A 13,252-nucleotide genomic window follows, 5' to 3' on the forward strand; every position below is an offset into this window, starting at 1 on the left:
CTAACTTAGGACAACTTCCTATATTCTTAATTCTTAAATTTGTAGTGTCATAAAAGGCCTGTGCCAAAGCAGCTTTCAATGAAGCATGGATACTAGGTGTTTCAACCTAGTATTAGTTCCCTACAACCTTTCATAATGATAGGCCTTTAAACCATTATTAGAAGGTTTGGGGAGATATTTGTGTTTCTAGCTCACTGGCTGCTCCTATGCAGGGCCAAATAGAGTGAAACAACCACCTCAGACAACACTGAGGGTTGGCATGATGGTGAGGGATACAGCTTTGTATGTCCCCTGACTTGCCCTGTACCCTCCACAAGGTATCCTGCTGTCTTAGAAGTGGTAGAAGGGATAGTCTGTCACTAGTGTTGAAGTAGAATTTAGCTGATGTTTCCCACCCATAGTTTTCCCCCATCACCTTGTCCTTTGCTTCAAGCCACAAAATGTCCTGCGCTGACATTGCCCTTCTACATTTGAATTGGTCACATTTTTCCTAGAGTTATTTGCCTCGTTCCAAGGGTACCTGGCTTTATGGTACAATATCACATGTACACTAGCCCAGTTGTACATATATCCATTGGGAAGTCAATCCCATTGAGATCAATGGAGTACTCCAGTTAAATTGTTCAGATTACAGCCTGTTTTGCCTTATATCCAGGGGAATGTCAGGATTGCAAAAAAATCCTCTGAATCCAAAGTGAGCACGTTGTTGAACTCCAACCAAGAAATGAAGAGAGTAAGTTGGAGGGAATCGTGTTCCAGCAGCCATCATGATCCACATAAATTAGGGTTGATCTCTCTGGACTAGAAGCACTGCTGTGACAAAGCTTTTCTAAGCAAATAATTTATCTCAGTACCAGATAATACACAATTTATAGGATGTCCACATCTATCATGTTGTAGTTAGCCAAATATCATGGAGGAGGCAGCCTTGTCCTGCAATTTTCTACACCAAGATAAATTCAGTTTAAACAGAAAAACCTGCCCTGTTTCTACCACTCTTCCAAGGTGTGGATTTTCCTGGTGTTTCCATCATATTTTTTTAGTGGTATATTTTTTTCCCCATACAGTATCTCACTCTTCTGATTTCTCCAACCTTGTCACCATCCTGAGGCCTCAGAGCTGGACCAAAGCCTTAAGTGGCCCCTAGGGGCCTCTAAAAATGCTTGCCAAATTGTGATTGTTTACAACAGAAATTAATATAGTTGTGTTTGACAAGGAAATTAGATCAACTACAAGTAATACATAAACGATAAAAAAACAAACCCAGAGCAAATAGATGAAATTGTGTACCTTCATAGACTGTTCATTGAAAATGGGAAATTGGGCAAATTAAAAGATGTGCAAATGCTGGTCAAATGGTAGTGGGTAATATGTGGTCTGTTCAAGGAATGAATGTTAAATAGAAGAAGGCTGAGAATAGGAGTGTACCTCTACCCTTTTCTTCTTTGGCAGGGAGAGCTGCATATGAGAAACAAAAGTTCATTCCGTGGAGTGGGAATGGGATCCATACGAACTGCTTGTAGTAAAACAAAAGAAGGGGTCAAGAATGAGTGGATGCTGAATGAATGGGGAGTGAATAAAATAGCGAGTGTGTTGTATGAAAGAAGTATGTTGAGTTGGTCTAGTATAAAGAAAATGATCAAAGTGCAAAATAAATTTGAAGGAAGAATGAATGGGAAAGGGAAAGAAAGTTGTGGTTGGTTTTGTTAGATCCTCAAAAACTAAAATGAGAGATGTTTAAAGAACAAAAGGCAATATATGAAGCAGTATGTGGAGGTGAGGGAAGTACAGATAATTTGCAAAAATAGATATAAGAGATACAGTAAATTGTGTTTCTGTAAACTAAATTTAACTATATTTCTTTGGCTCATTGTTACTCCCTCTACACTTAGCATAATGTTGATTAATCTAAAATGGACTAGAATGATTGTGAGGAATGTATGTGAAAGTAGGAGAAAATGATTAAATACTATACAGTAATCATATTAACTATATATAATTGTAATTAATGTAAACGAAATGAAACCAAATTTAATTTTTGTCCTGGACTCATTCAGCTACAAAATGTGTCCCTCAAGCCAAAAAGCACTGTGTACTCCTGATACAGATGCTTTTATTTTAGAATAGCAAAGGCCACTTTCTATTGGGCATCTATTGGGGGTGTTGTGAATCCTGCAGTGTGCAGGGAATTAGACTTGATTACCTTTTCAGTGTCTTCCCACTCTATGATTCTATGTGGCAAGAAATTGCAGCACAGATCAAGGATTTCCTGAAGTTTCCAATTAAGTTTAGATCTGTTTGAGATCAACATGTATTGGTGGGATGTGGGCTTGGCTCCTTGTTCTCAGACCAGTCATTTCCCTTTTACTGCTCTACATGTTGATAAAATATGCCCCCAATCCTCTTTGTACTTAGACCATCTTCACATTTTCCCTGTTAACTTCAGTCAACATGTCTTGGAACACGTTAGCAATGGATGCTGTTTTGCAGTCCCACATGGCAGGGACCACATATTAACTGAGTGGATGGAACCAGGTGAGCAGCAGAATGCCTACAGCAGTCACAACAAATAAAATGGTGCAAAGAATGATATGGTGAAAATGTCCCCCTTCCACTACATTAAAGACATTCTACCCAGATTTGCGCAGATAATGAAATTTAGTGGGAGAAGGGCCTGTGAAGAGCTGATGTGGATTAAAGTGGCTTAACTCTCCAGTAGTCACTCATGAGATGTAGATCAAGACAGTAGCTACAGTATAGATATCTTACTACAAACCTCATGATGGTTGTATCATAAAAAAGTCTGGATGGTGCTAATAGCCATTTGTCTGGACCTGATTTTGTGAGGATGGTTCTACCTGTGTCTTTTACGACTTGCAGATGTAAACACACATCTTGTATACTGATATGTGCACATACAATATGCATGTGGTATGCAATTCCCTTCATAGAAAAACTTACTTGTGCAAAAAAGAAAGAGGCCAATTAAAAGAGATTAATTCCTGTGCATGGCAAACAGGACCTGGGCCACATTTATAAGCAAGCTTTAAAAGGTAAAGATTTCCCCTGCACGGTGGTGTCCGACTCTAGGAGGTGGTGCTCATCTCCGTTTCTTAGCCGAAGAGCCGGCCCTGTCCGAAGACGCTTCCATGGTCATGTGGCCGGCATGACAGGCACAGAACACTGTTACCATCCCACCGAAGTACCTATTTGTCTACTTGCAGTTGTATGCTTTCGAATTGCTAGGTTGGCAAGAGCTGAGGTGAGTGTGGGAGCTCACTCCGTCATGCAGGGCTAGGGTCTCGACCCACCAAACTTGTGACCTTCTGATCGACAAGCCTAGCCTCTTAACCACTGAGCCATCACGCCCCCTTAAGCAAGCTTTATGTATGTACTAAATATTGACTCCTCTAGGAGTATGAGCATATCATCCCTAATTACTTTTCCCAGTTTTCAATTTTTTTTTCTGAAAAATAAACTACATTGTTAAGATCATGAGAGATGGTTAAACTATTTCTATGCATACAGGTGGTGATTCATTGTGAACTATCCTGAATCAGCTGTGGTAGTTTTTTTCAACCTTTGAAAGGTACACAGATGCTTTGTTTACTACCAACAACTGTTTCTGCTCAGAAAACTGTGATTTAATTATAGATACTTTAATCAAACTTCAGCTGATCTTCCAGTCTTTACAAAATGAAAGAAGACAACATTGAGAGAAACTTGGTAACTTTACCACTAGGTGGCATGTATTTGTATAAATTAAGTGCCACTCTATTTATATTTTCAGACAGGTGAAATTTTCCCAGGCCAAAATAAGCATGGCCTGAAGTGCTCTTTGTTCGTTCCCATTTTAGGCTGATCATAGGTTGTGGATATTGATTTTCCTTAGGTGGGCCGGAGGTATTCCTGAAACAGAAACCTAGGAAAAAATTCTGTACAATTCCTGCTTCAGAAAGCACAATGTCATTATTTTCATATATAAAACTGTATATATTATTGTAACTGTATTATTTTCATTACATCCAACTATAATCATATACATGAGCCGGTTTGGTGTAGTGGTTAAAAGCACTGGGCTAGAAAGCAGGGAACCATGCGCTCTGGTCCTGCCTTAGGCCAGCTGGGTGACCTTGGGCCAATCCCCCTCTCTCAGCCCTAGGAAGAAGGCAAGGGCAAGCCACTTCTGAAAATCATTCCTGGAAAAGTGCAGGGACTTGTCGAGAAAGCATGTACACAGACATATACACGCACACAAACTATATACATGTGTATGCTTGTATGTGTAGATGCAGATGTGTGGATATTGTCCCATCCAACCCAACCACTGTTTGGCTGCGTTAATGGACTAAAAAGTAAATTATACAGTCATGATAGAGATTTTTTAAGTATGGATCCTTTTGTAGCCAAAACAGCACCATCCACACAAAAAGGAAGATATTGTGGCAGGCTTCTCCAGTTTTGCAGAGGTAAACGGTGTTTAAAAATGAAAAGGGGATCTCCAAACAGCTTAATGAGTGTTGAGTCTTCTCAGGTGTCAGGCAAAGCTAACAAGTGCAGTGGGGGTTGGACTGTAGGGAAGATGGCATGGAATATCCTGGGAAAGCAGATCATGAATCTTAAGTGGGAGTTAGTGAGTTGTAGATCGGAACTGGGGTAAGAGCCCAGATGCAACTATGGACATTGACCCATCTGAAATTCAACCATTTTGCTGCAATCTTATTTAAACTTGCTTTTCAGGTAGAAAGTAGACCTGGATTGCCTTTTGGGGGAAACAGCTCTGTAGGGTCATGGACAGGTTTAGTTTGGTCTGCTTACAGAGGCTGGTGGGTCCTGTTGGATTCTAACAAGATCTAGGGGATATTTGAGAAAAGACTGGCCACTCTGTCACTGACCTAGTTGATGCATGGCATAAGAAAGAACTTGATAGAGTGGCTTCTAAACACAATATCCCTCACTGGAGCACTGAATAGTATATAGAACAGTTGTGGACAATGAGACAGCAGGTTAGAGTGAATCATTATAGCTCAGGTTAGGAAAATAATGGAGATATCATAATGCAGCATGATAGTGTGGGAGAAGTTATGGATTTTGTTCCCAGGAAGAACAAGGGAGAACCATTCAGAACCATCCAAGGGAGCTTTTCCACTGTCAGGTGGATGATCCAGTGTCCAGTGGTTCCAATCAGCTCTCTGATGCCCTCTGAGGACTTTGGGCGGTTATTCACAGACAAGAACTGTTTGGATTTGTGCTGAACTTAATGTCAGGTTCAGCAATAATGTACCTTGGGTAACTGCTGCATTGGTGTATGGAATGTGAGGATGACCTTGGAGGTGGGGGGGAAGAGAAAGAAACTTTCAGACTTGCAAGATTGATGTCAGCCACTCCAGGTAAACCAGACAGGGAACACAAGCAGATGGGCTACTTCAACTTTATTGTTAGGCCACATTAACAGAATCTTGCTTGAAAGTCTGAAAGTACAAATCTCCCATTGTCCTCCTTTACTGCCTAATCAGTTAGGGCTGATCCTTTCTAAATTGTGGGCTCCTCCTCTTTTATCTGATCGTTCCCTAGGCAGCATCTCTTCCCCCGCCCCTGCCATCTTCCAAGGTCATTCTCACATTCCATTACAACTGGCTATTAAGATCTGTCTAAATCAGTTTTGATGCTTGCATTCTGAGAAAGTAGTTAAGGTTCATGGATCTCTTTGTACTACTGCTTCCATGTTAGATTTTTCCTCAGACTGGCTTATGACCTCCATAGATTCTGTCTTGCCAGTGATCTCTCAGATTATTAACAGTTCTGTTTTGCAGATAGATCTCCTTTCCACCTTAAAGGAGGCAGTAATTAGATTCTTTCTTAAGAAAACTTTTTTGGATCCAAGCTATTTTAGCAGCTATCAGCTGATGCCCAGTATTCCATATTTACCCAGCCTGGTGAACAGAACAGTAATGCTGGAGCTCCAGACAAGGCCTGCCTCGGCCCTGTAACAGTAATATTGCTGATCATGAAAAATATGGCCTTCCTCCCATTATGGATATGCTGGACATTATGCTGCTCTGTTTGTCCTGTGACAATTGCAGCAATTGCTCCTGAAAACTCTCAGCACTGTGCTGCCTTATTTACAGAAGGGATTCCAACACCACACTTCACCCCTCCAGGTTTCACAGAGGTCAGCCTTTTCTGCAATCAATCTCGTGAACCATTTCTTTTTTGGCCAGTTGTTTTGCATGCTTGTTTCCTAGTTGCTGTAAAGATCTTTCAAGAAGCATGATGCACAGACAGGTAAGTTTCAAGTTAAAAATTCCTTTCCTTTGATTCGCATTCACAATGAAAACTCCCAAGTATTTAAAGATGAACTAAATTTAATATTGAAAATGTTTCCAGTTGCAATTCATTATATTGTTTTTGTGTATTATTATTGATGTGTAATAATCTAATAAAACGATAACATGACAGAGCAGTCAAAAACTGTAAGTTTCAAATCCATCTTTCAGCTTATACAAATATTGAGAAACTCTTCAGCTTCCTCAAATTCTTGTCTGTCTTTTTTGGTCCACAAACTTCCTCCACACTCTGGACCATTAAGCAATGTTCTTTTCTTTGGTATTTGTCCAGCATTATAATGGTGCACCACTGGACATATGTCAAAAACCTGTCTCACAGTGCTAATTAATAGCTTACAAAGAAGAATACAGCCATAGAGAGACAAATGCCAAATGGACAGAGCAGTTTTAGAAAAATGGCAGATGGACCAAACATGAGTGATAGTAGAGAGAAACGTATTAAATGCTGCAAGGCTTTGGCTGTGTAGATCATTCTAAAATGGGGAATGTATTAAGGATAATGGGTGTGTGTAGAAGAGTACAGAGCTAAACTTGAAGAAGGAATGCAAGAATAGTTTGGTAAACATCCACTTAGCCCTGAGAAGGAATAGGGGGTGAGAAAGAAACTCTAGATAATCCCTCCTTGATAATCTTTGGGGTGAGAGGGGGTAGAGGGAAACTCTGTCAGGCTGTCGAAAGTCTGTTATTATACCCTACAACAACAACTAAAAAAATAGCATTCCTGGAATCCCTCTTATTTGTGCTTCCTGACTTGGCCTATCTGAAAGGGCTAGAAGCGTGCCAGAAGACTTGCTTATTCTTCTACTGTATCTTTGCAATGAACAGTGGTAAGAACTGAGTTTGGAGAAACAGACTGGTTCAGAATGGAGAAGAAAGTGAGAAAAAGATGCATATTTAAAAAAGACACACCTGTTTAACTTACAGAGTAAATGTATTATTAAAAAATTGCAAGATTGGAAAAAATTGTAGCCAGAATCAACATTGGAGGTTGGAATACTAATTGTCTGAGATTGCCAGATGCTACGACATTGTTAACTGGAATTTTAAAAGGTAAGAGAATTAATGGACTTTAAACTACGACTTATACAACAAAAAATAATACTTAGAATTTATTAGACTCCATTATCTTTGTATGGAAAAGGATTGTCTAAGACAACATTCTGTTGGAGATGTAATAAGGACAATGCTTTAAAACACATGATGTTTTTACGACGTACTATACTATACTTCTCCAGGACACCCTGGAGAAGATGCTGATGCTAGGGAGAGTGGAAGGCAAAAGGAAGAGGGGCCGACCAAGGGCAAGATGGATGGATGATATTCTAGAGGTGACGGACTCGTCCCTGGGGGAGCTGGGGGTGCTGACGACCGACAGGAAGCTCTGGCGTGGGCTGGTCCATGAAGTCACGAAGAGTCGGAAGCGACTAAACGAATAAACAACAACAACATACTTACAAAAATTTGGGAGAAGATAGTGGACCATATAAATCTGACTGTGTGACAAAAGCTAACATTTTAAGAGGATAATATTCTTTTGAATTATATACCTAGTACATGGAACTTGACAACTGGACAGTGTAAATGGATTCTCCGTGCCCTTCCTATGGCCAAAAGACTGATATCGCAGCTTTGGAAACTTTACTCAATGGATTGAAGACCTGATTGCACTTGCCACTTATGAGTGGATTGCCTATAGATGTAGACTTGGTATGGCCAAGTATAATGAAATATAGGACTCATTTATACAAATTATTGTAGGTTAAAAAATGATAGTCATACAAATGTATTAGAAATATATACATCCTTGAATAATATTTCTGTTAGATAAGTATATATAGAATCACAGCTGGTTACTGCTACAAAGTCATATTATGCTACTTTGTTGTTGTTGTTATACCTCTTCCACTTTTTTGTAAAGCACTTTTTATGTTTTTTCTCTCTCTATGACAATGTATCTCTATCAGTATTATCATTATGTTTTGTTTTTTTCTTTTTCTTTTTTGTTATGAATTAAAAAGCAACAAAACTAAATATTAAAAAAGGTAGAATTAATTGTAAAAGTGAAAATGGAATGTGAAAATGTTAAAAAGTTAAAGCAAAGGTAAAATAAACTTACATGCTTAGTGAATTTGACAGTGAAGAAATGAAAGCGATAGATAATTTTGTTTTCTTGGGCTCAAGAATAGATAAAGTTGGAAAATGTGTTGGCAAAGAAAAAAGAAAATTAATTGTAGGGAGAAGATAACAATAAATTTTGATGACAACAGTGATCAGAATAATAAAAGCAAAAGTCTTTCTAAAGATAAGATATGGCTATGAAAGCTAAATCCTAAAACAGAAAGAGAGAAAGAAGATAGAGCTGCTTTCAAATCATGGATTTTTGAATTGTTACTTTTTTTTAGCAGTAATTTTTATTATAAGAGGATCTTACATAGTTTTTAAAAAACTACAGAAACATAAAAGGAAAAATAGGGGGAAAAAGAAGATACAAAGGAGTAGAAGAAAAAATGAAAGGTAACAAAAGAGAAAGAAAAAGAAAGATATCTAAAGAAACAGCTTCCTATCTTTACAGCAGTTAAAAACATGGTAATTACCATCTCCACCCACCCAAATTACATATTATCATTCCATTCTTCCCATAAACAACCTTTTTAATCAATAAATCCAGAAATCACCAGTTCATTTTTATCCATTTTCAGCAAAAAGTCCATAAAGGGTTTCCAGTCTTTTATAAAAGTACATGTAGTTACCTCCTTAATCAGGCAAGTCAGTTTAGCCATTTCTGCCAACTCAGCCATCTTCACGATCCATTCCTCCATTATGGGCATTTCTTAGCCTTCCTTCTTTGTGCATATAAAAGCCTTGCTGCAGGTACCATATATAAAATCAGTCAACCATGAGCCTTTTCTAGCTGACTGACCATAAGTCCTAATAAGAAAAGTTCCAGTTTCATCTGTATGTTAATTTTTAAGACTCTCTGCATTGCCATATGTTTTTGTGTCCAGTATCATTTTGCTTTTTCACAAGCCCACCATGCATGATAAAATGTCCCTTCATGTTTTTCACATTTCCAGCGGTGATTAGAAGTACCTTTATACATCTTAGACAATTACTCTGGTGGTATATACCAACAGTATATTGTTTTCAAAAAGTTCTCTTTTAAATTGTAAGACAAAGTAAATTTCAGACCTTTTAACCGTATTCTTTCCAAGTGATCCATAACTAAAGTTCTTGGCCCATTTTACCATATGTTCTTTAATTTACTCTTCTTCTGTTTCACATCTCAGCAAAAGTTTACACACTTTAGCATTCACATGTTCATCATTTGTACACAATTCATTTTCCAAATCCATTTTTTCATATTCTATTCCTGGTACTTTTTATCTATATTAAATCTTTATTAAATCTTTCTCTTAATTGTGCATGTGAGAACCATTGAAAATTATATCCCTGTGCAGTCAATTGTTCTCTTGATTTCATCTTAAGCTTCCTGTTTTCCTGTACTAGCAAATCATTATATGTTAACCATTTGTCTTTGCCCGCTGTTTCTTTTCTGTAAAACACTTCTTGAGCTGAGGCCAACAAAAGTATTTTTGGGCATATCCCGGGTTTGTATCTATTCCACATTTGTCATATGGCATTCCTGATCTAATGATTTTTAAAATCTACATTTACTTTAATTTTATCATACCATAAATAACCATGCCACCCAAACCTTGGTTAAAACAATTTTTAAATTGGTACCAAGAATACCATGAATTGCAAGAAGACCCAGTTAGTCCTGTGCCACCTAAAGTTTTGACTGCTTCTTTAAGGTGATGATCAGGAAAAGGAAACACACACAAATTGGGCATCTGATGCAAATGCATGATAAACTAAAAAAAAGATTAAGGGAAAGATAATATATAAAATGAATAGATTGGATCAAAGAATTATTGTTATATCCTCAGAAGACTGATGAGTTACTACTAAAGACAGATGGATATTTATTTATTTATCAATCATATTTATCACCACCCATCTCCCCCACAAGGAGGGACTCTTGGCAGGCATTTACTGATACAGTCACCAAGAATCAAACTCAGTTTGATGATAACTAATTAACAAAGATATTCAGTATGACAGCAATTGAAACTTTGTTGGCAATGTTTGTAAATTGCTAACAATAGTCTCAAGTTTCATTGATGTCCTAACAGTCAGGAATCACGCTGAGACAAGGAGTAGGTCTCTAGTGTTTATTACTGCTACATTAGACAGAAAATCCTAACAAACTGAAGAAGCGTGGGAAAAACCCAGAGAGATAAACCCCAAAAGTTAAGGCGGGTCTGATGTGTGTCTCTTTGAATGGCTGCTTAACTCCTCAGTACTACGCATGCATTTTCCACCCTGGATAGAGGCCCCCTCCTGCTTGCCATCAGTACTCATGACATTTATCCATTTATAATCGATTGTAATGCCATTACTGAGAAAACAGTACAAGCAATATGAGTACTGACCATTTTTATTAAAAAATAGTTTGTATAGTTTAGACATGAATAGCTATATTAAAATGGGTATAGGTGTCATGTTATGTTTTGCAACTTAATGTCACAGTAATTTTCTCTATCGTATGTTAAGCAAATGGGCATCTAGCCAGAAAGCAATAATGAATTCAGCACTATAATAGTTGTCATTAATCTGCAAAACAACTAAGAAAAATAACACAGATAACAAACATTATTTCATGTCAGTTTTACTGAATATCTTTACTGAATAAACCACAATTTGGTGGGTTCATATAATACACTATTTCATTAAACTTGGTTTACAAACTATAATGATTGGACTTTCACAAGATAGAATTGCACATTGTTCTATGTTTTATTGAACATACCACAACTATATGGGTTTACACCGTAGCCATAGATCATGATTTAGAACAAATTGTGAATCCATGGAATTTGGTGCAGTATGTGGAAACTTGTCATTTCTGCTTTAGACTATAATTACCAGTTTGAGAAGATCTGGAAACATTTTACCATAAAAATAAATACTCAAGAAAAAAATAAATAATATATTGCAGGTTGGAAAGGAAAGGTATCAAACACAAGTTGAATATTTGGCTATGAAAGCTAGGGATTGATTCTGGAAAACATAAAGTTTCAGGAGAATTTGTAACCGGCTGGGTCACTTGTAATTCTTGCCAATTCCCTGTCACTTATCAGCCTCATGGCCACATAAAATGCAGGACTGCCACTGTAAGATATTTATACTTGTCATGTGTCAACATGTCTGAACATTTTAAAATAGACCTACAAGCTGGCTGCTGGTGTACTGATATCTGACTCTCTCAGATTTCCAATGTTCACATATTTGGAATATTTAAAATATGAGATTCCTGATTCAGAAGCAGCACAATGGCACCATTCAAGAGCTTGTGACCCAAAGAGAAAAACATTTGATTTTGATTTATGGTTCTCCTTTCTGAAGGAGTGGTTCCAGGAAGTGATGGTGGGAGAGATCTACCCAGAGACTTCTGCTCTGTGGATTACTTCTCTCTCTACTTCTTTTTAACATCTACATGAAGCCACTGGGGGAAATCATCTGTCAGCACAGGATTCACTGTCATCTATATGCTGACGATACCTATTCTATATCTTGTTCCCAGGCTGAACAGGAAGTGGTGACCCAGTTCCTGGAGCTATCAGGGTCTGGATGTGGAGGAACAGACTGTGACTGAATCACTCCACATCAGAGTGGTGTTGGGTTTCTGAGCCTACCAATTCCAGGGAAATTCCACCTCTGTACTCCCCACTGAGAGGTGGTCCACAGTCTGGGAGTTCTCCTAGATTTACAGCTCCTATTTGAAGAGCAGGTGGCAGCTGTGGCTAGGAGGGCACAGTTAAATATTGTGTGCCAGTTGTGACCATTCCTGGACTGGAATGGGTTGCCACTCATGTCCAACTCACTTCCTATTTGGACTACCTAAACATACTATACATAGGGCTTCCCTTGAAGAATATTTGGAAGCTACAGCTAGTACAGAATGTGGCAACCCGGACAGTGATGGGTGTGTCCTGATATACTTGGGTGACCCCACTTCTTTGGGAGATCCATTAATTGCTTCTGGATGTAATTCAAGGTGCTGGTTTTCACCTTAAGGACATAGTTATCTGAGGGGCTGCCTTTTCCTATATTCATTAGCCCATCCAACCAGATCAGAGGGCCAACTCCTTCAAGGTCCCAGTCCTACAGAACAGTTCCAAGTGGGTGTTTTCAGTAGCTGTCCCTACTCTCTGGAACTCTTCTGGTAAAGATTTGATCAGCTTCAGCCCCCTCAGGCTTTAGGAAAATTGTGAGGACCTACCTGTTCCATCCTGCATAGGAGGAGGGTGAAGGGGGCTTCCAGTCACATAATGTTTGTAGTTTTTGGCTTTTAACTTTCTTGATTTTTTAATATTTGGATTTTGGAGAAGCTATATTTAGATTTATAGAGAGCTTTCAGGGGTGGGCAACATATACACAAAATAAACAAACAACAATACAAGGAGATAATTTAGATAGCTAATACTGTGTTACTTTTCTCCATCAATACATTTGCTTGCTTGTTTTTATTTGGTTCAAGACTCCATAGCTTTGTACTATTAGCAACCAATGTATCCCCAAGTTTGCTGTCAACCTTCAATCCAATGCTGTTTAAAAGATGTTGAACTATGGCGCCTTCTGGGGGGGAAAAAGTGCCCCTAGGCTACAAAACTCTCCATCTCTGCTCAAAAATAATAAACCTGGCATTGTTTGCACAGACGTGTTGCAACTGCTATACAGACTTACTATAATGTGTTGTATAGGATTTAAAATCAGTTTGCAAATGAACATTGGTTTCTCTGTAAACATGGAAACCAATGTTTCCAAACAAGATGCAACTG

The sequence above is a fragment of the Candoia aspera genome, chromosome 3 (genome assembly GCF_035149785.1).
Source record: "Candoia aspera isolate rCanAsp1 chromosome 3, rCanAsp1.hap2, whole genome shotgun sequence".
NCBI classification, from domain to species: domain Eukaryota; kingdom Metazoa; phylum Chordata; class Lepidosauria; order Squamata; family Boidae; genus Candoia; species Candoia aspera.